The sequence below is a fragment of the Heloderma suspectum genome, chromosome 1 (assembly GCF_057233095.1).
Source record: "Heloderma suspectum isolate Gila_16-S chromosome 1, 16-S_ref, whole genome shotgun sequence".
Lineage (NCBI taxonomy): Eukaryota > Metazoa > Chordata > Lepidosauria > Squamata > Helodermatidae > Heloderma > Heloderma suspectum.
Genome location: NC_139458.1, coordinates 331,805,133 through 331,811,511, shown reverse-complemented (window position 1 = coordinate 331,811,511; position 6,379 = coordinate 331,805,133).

Sequence of the window (6,379 nt, the reverse complement as noted above, 5' to 3'; positions counted from 1 at the left end):
CCTGGGCACCAGGCAGACTCCAGGGAAAAGCTCTGGTCCAGGGAAAGGCTCTGGAGCAGCAGGAATGTTCTGAGCATGTGCAAGCATGTTTTTTGAAATAAAAAAACCTGCTTTCCTTGCCTTGGCTCATGTGGATAGCTCGCATTTTATTAAAATAAAATAATGCTTGTGCAGCCCCCCCCCCCTCCGCTGTGCAGGTGCCTGGGGCAAACTGCCCCCTTTGCCCTCCCCCACTTCTGGATAGGCCTGCTAGGCTCTGGGCAGGCCTGGGTTATGAACAGAGTAAATGTCCTTGGTTATTCTATAACAGAAGATGAACTTGCTTATACCAAATAGGAATTGCTGGTACAAGAGGAGCCAAGTGCAGATGAAGAGGACCAGGAGAGTTGCCCACATTTCATTTTGTGGCTTACTTACTAAACCTGAACGAAAAATAAGAGGAAAAAGTTCTGATACTTAAGCCCTATTCAGGCATTAATCTGGTTAGAAAGTAAACATGAGAGGAGCAGGACTGCTCTAGCCCCATACCCCTCCTCGCGCATTTCCATTGCCCTGTACTCATGGTGGACGATGCTCTCAAAAGGAGCCTCTCCTGTATCGGTGGAGGCTCCCCCGGTGATAAGAACATAAGAAGAGCCATGCTGGATCAGACCAAGGGTACATCTAGTCCAGCATCCTATTCACAGCCTACGATGGAGACTTTGCTGATTTCCTGGCTGTGACAACTGAAGTAAAAAACTATATCTGTAACCTAGACGTACGTTTGTAATATTCCTGTCTATATTTTATATTTTATATTTTACATTTCATATTTATTATGTTCTATGTTTTTATTGTAATGCGATGTAAATGTGCCATACGATAAATAAATAATAATCCTGTTCACACAGTGGCCAACCAGCTGTCGACCAGAAAACCACAAGCAGGACACGAGTGGAGCAGCACCCTCCCTCCCATGTTCCCCAGAAACTGGTGCACATAGGCATACCACCTCAGGTACTGGAGGTAGCACATAGTTCTCATATCTAATAGCCATTGATAGACTTCTCCAGGAATTTGTCTAATCCCCTTTTAAAGCCATCCAAGTTGGTGGCCATCACTACATCTTGTGGTAGTGAATTCCATAGTTTAGCTATGTGCTTTGTGAAGAAGTACATCCTTTTCTCTGTCCTGAATCTCCCACCAATCAGCTTAATGGGATGACCTTGGGTTCTAGTATTATGTGAGAGGAAGAAAAAAGTCTCCCTATCCACATTTCCACACCATGCATAATTTTGTACACCTCTATCATGACTCCCCTTAACCTCCCTTTTTCCAGGCTAAACAATTGTAACCTCTCATGTGGGAGATGCTCCAGCCTCTTGATCATTTTAGTTGCCCTTTCCTGTACTTTTTCCAGCTCTACAATATCCTTTTTTAGGTGTGTTGACCAGAACTGTCCACAGTATTCCAAGCGTGGTCACACTATAGATTAGTATAAGGGCAGTATGATATTGGCAGTTTTATTCTCAATTCCTTTTCTAATTATGCCTAACATGGAGTTTGCCTATTTTACAGTGGCCACACACTGGGTTGACATTTTCCTTGAGCTGTCCATCACAACCCCAAGATCTCTTTTCAGGATCCAAGATGCTGACTTTCTAACCAGACTGAATGCCTGAACAGGAATAGGGCTTTAGAAAGGTGACAAACCTGGCTCAAATGTAGATATAGACAATTGAAAAGGAACTAGACTCCTAGGGTTGGATTCAGGATCTGTTTTCCACAAGAGTAAGGGCTATGCTTGCAGAAGGTCCCTCTGTAGACATTTTTGGGCACTCCTCTCCCCCCTCCCAGCTCACTCCATTCAGCAGGGTCTCCTGACTCTCTGTGTAGTGTTTTCAAGGGGTTCGAGGGGCTGCCATGGAAAGGAGGAGGCAGGGAAGTCCACTTTTGTCCACACAGTTGATCCAGCATAAACCTGGTTCCAACCCATAATAATTAAGAACTAGTAAGGGCTTTTTTTTTTTCCCCCCAGTTCTTCAGTGAAGACCTTGTCGGTCCTAGAGCTCCCTCTTGTGTATATTTGGTTTGTATGAGAAATACAACAATAATTAAGCCGCTACTATAACAAGTGTTGAATGTCCTAGATAGAGCTATTGAATTACATACTTGTTATAAGCACATTATCACCGACTCTAACAGAAAATTCAGGTGGTGAGTGCCAACAGAAATGGAGTTGAAACAAAATGGATATATTAGCATGCTTGGAGAAACACTGAGGTATGCAGAAGTATAACAAATACATATATTTAAAACTGTAAGGGAGGAATTCCCCTCCCTACAAAATCTCAATGAGGCTTGAGCATGCTCAATACCCAAGGAATGTTAGTGTCTGGTGGAAAAGAAAAACATAAAACTGGGTGGTAAAAATGACCTTCCATACCCCTGCTGGAAGTGGCATGGCTGGTTGAATGAGTCTCTGATTATGGCTGTGCTGCAGCAATCAGGTGTGCTGCTTGCCCTATTCAGGTTTGATGAAGCTTCCTCAATGCAGATACACACAATCACAGAGGAAATATTCCACTCAAATCAAAGAAAGTAAGCGTTCTGCAGCACTTCCATGGTGGCACAAAAATATTTGTATGAAGAAACCTTGCCTGCATCACTTTGGGATCTGTGACCTTTTGGACAGAGAGCCCTTGTGGAAAATGTTCAGGTTTCTCTGATCAATGCATTTTTTGAAATGTGTATCTACATTTATAAGCTGCCTTTTGTGTGTGTATTTGTGTGGGGGGAATCCACACATTTTTGCATGTGTGAATTTGCGTGACTTCGCATTTGCACAAATGCAAAAAAAATAAAAATAAATCCAACCTCATTGATGGGCAGATGACGGACTGAAAAGCACCTGACAATCTGTGAAACACAAACAGAGCAGATTTTACACAATCTGTACATCCCTAGTTGCCCTTTTTTCAGACCGGCTCCTCATCTTTAACAGCTGTGAAAGGCAAGTACAACGTGGTCCTCTCCATGTTGGGAATAGAGATTGTATTTGGCTGGACCTATTTTTTTTTGGCTGGTGCTGATGGTTAAGAATTTAATTTGTTTGGTTTTGAAAAGAATTTACCAACATTTGCAAATTTCTTCCCATTTTGGTAATGGAAAGAACTTGACATTAAAAAAAGAGAAAAGAATGTGGGGCAAAGTGAAACTGACAGATTAGTCTATCCCTACTGTTAACTACCTACTATCTGAGCTCATTCTCACCTGCCCTGTTCCATATTCTCTTTCCCCTTCTTTATTGTTGTCTTAATCTCTCCCTTAACATCTGGAGCAGCAAGAAGCAAACACAATGAATAAATAATTAAATGCCATCAATACCATTTGGGGTCACCTCCTGCTTGCAATGGGAAATTTGCTTTAGGTGTTAGTTGGGCCATGGGACTGGGGTGAAAGCGGGTAGGAGAAAAAATTGTGCTCAGCCTCACTTAGCCTAGTATCTGTTTCTAACCATTCATTGCAAGCCATTTTTCTGCATCATACCTGTGTGAAGGAATGTGTCCATTTGAGCATGGGCAAATACCTTTCACTCACTAATGAATAGGACTTGACAGTGGCACTGTAAAGCTACTGTCCTCATCTCCCCCCCTCACAACATCTGGGAGTGGGGTAAAGGACAGAAGAGGGCATAATGCCTGACCAAACTACAAAGTAGTAGTAGTAGTAGTAATAATAATAGCAGCTCACTATGTACAGTGGGGTCAAAGGACTAAGGAAGTATAATTTTCTGAATTGGATTACTGTGAAGAGTTAGGCGCATAAGAACCTGTCTTAATACCAAGTCATACCCTTGGTCCATCTAGCCCCGTATTGTTGACACTGACTGGCAGCAGCTCTCCAGGGTTTCAGGCAGAAATTTTTCCAGCCCTACTTGGAGATGCTGGGGATTGAACCTGCACGCAAAGCAGGTGCTCTCCCACTGAGCTATGGTTCCACCCTATATGTGGGGCTGTCTTCAGTCATAGCATTCTACACTAGCTGCAGCTTCAGGAGTGCAGAATAGAGTGTCTAGAATCCTAACTGGTACAGCTTGGTTGGATCATACAGTAGAAAAGAACTTCACTGTCTGCTTCCAAACTCAGTTCAGTGCTGGTGCTTGCTTTTAAAACCTTAAATAGCTTGGGACCCAGGTATCCAAAGGGGTGCCTACTCCCATGCCTATCTGCTCGCTTTTGCTTCTAGGCCACCTGCTAATGCCCTTCTCATGCCTTTCCTGTCAGAAATTACGTGGGTAGTAACTAGCAAGAGGGGCCTTTCGGCTGTGGTGCTCAACCATGTTCTGAAGGAGCCTTGGATGGTGCCAGTGTTGCTTTCTGTTAGGTGCCTGGCATGTTTTTTTTAAATTTTCTTTTGCATTCACTCAGGTTTTAAGGGTACAATCCTATGCAAGGCTGGCTGGGGAATGCTGGGAGTTGCAGGACCTTTTAACTGTCCAAACATGCATAGGATTGCACTCTAAAAGTATTGTTGATTTTTTTAAAATCTCAGGGGTGGGCAACTTGTGGGCCTCCAGGTGTTTTGGCCTACAACTCCCACTATCTCTTATTGTTGGCTATGCTGGTTAGGGTTGATGGGAGTTGTAGGCCAAACTATCTGGAGGGCCACAAGTTGCTCATGCCAGTTTTATCTGTTAGCTCATCTTTTATTTATGGTTTTGTATTTTGTAATCATATTGAATAGATCATTCAATAATAAGAATAGATTGTTAGCAAAATGTGAGGTAAGGCATATAGCATTTTACAGACTGGCAGCCTGCCTCAGCATGGTGCCCTCCAGATGTGCTGGACTATAACTCCCATTATCCCCAGCCATCAGAGCCAACGGTAGAGCTGGAAAGGATTTTCTAGTATTATATTCATCTCTGCCATAATTGCTCTTTTGTCCTCACTAGCTGTGCAATCATATATATATGTGTATATATGTGTGTGTGTGTGTGTGTGTGTGTGTGTATGTATATGTAAGGGCTTTTCTACATGAGGCATTTATTGTGTGCTCATCATTCCCTACTCACGGTTGTTTACGGGTTCTTTAGATGATGTCATGAGCCTCCAGTTTCACTTTTGCATCTAACCAGCACTTTTGGCAAGCTTTTTTAGAGCAGGGAAAATGCAGCATTTAATTGTGAAAGCAGCATAATTTTCTCTTGTGTATTTGTGCCACCTAGAGGCAATGTAGCAGAAAAGCAGGAAAGGATATGCTCCCTGTGTAGTTCTCGTATCTCAATTATGTGACAAAAACGATACAGTGGATTTACAGCCTCATATAGAAAAGCTTTATCTGGAGGTGACGGACTCGACCTTGGGGGAGCTGGGGGTGGCGATGGCCGACAGGAAGCTCTGGCGTGGGCTGGTCTATGAAGTCACGAAGAGTCAGAAGTAACTGAACGAATAAACAACAATAGAAAAGCTCTTACTCTTAGGTAAGTGCGTATAGGATTGCAGCTCCCCCATGAAAACCCTATCTTTTTTCAGATGACAATTCAGGATGACACATTTTCACTTCTATATTACTGGCATTCCCCCAACTATTTAAAAACACACATCTCACTTACCTACCATACAGTTGGATTATTGCCACCTATGAAGTTGTGGTCATTGTTTTATCAGATAATGCTATATAACTTTTCTGTTTGGAAAAGATAATTAGTCAGTGGTCACCTAAAATCTAAGACCTAAATGGGCACCTGGGAATCTGGCATTTAAAATCCAATTCAAAATAAATTACTATATTAAGACTGCAATCCTCTGCACACTTACCTGAAAGTAAGCCCTATTGAACACAGTGGGAGTTACCTCTGAGTAAGCATGCATAGGACCATGTCATGTTGTACTTTAAACAACTATTAGTTTTTTTCTGACTTTCAGTTGGTCTGTCCAACTGTATCCTTCCATCCTCTCACTATCAGATGTTTGGCTATGGCTGTCCTCATTCCACCATTTAAAATACAGTATTTACATAATAAAAGATCAACAATTAAAACAATATCTGCATAGAAATTATATATCTCTGTCAGTGTACATGGTGCTTCACAGATTACAAGAAGATAGGTCTCTGTCCCCAGGGGCTTACAGTCTAAATTTGACACAGGAGAGACAACAAAGGTAGGAGAAGAAAGTGGAGGCAGGACAGGTTCAACAGGGAAGCAATATGCAGTTCAGAGGCATGTTGGAAACCATAAGTTTTCAAAGCCCTTCAAAAAGGATTGCCCATGTGCATCTGGGAAGACCAGCTGCATGGAACTGGATAAATCCTGCAACAGCATTACTGCAGGTTTTATCCTTTATATCGAATATTATTTTGGAAATGAAACTCCTTAGAGAAAGTCACTTTAATA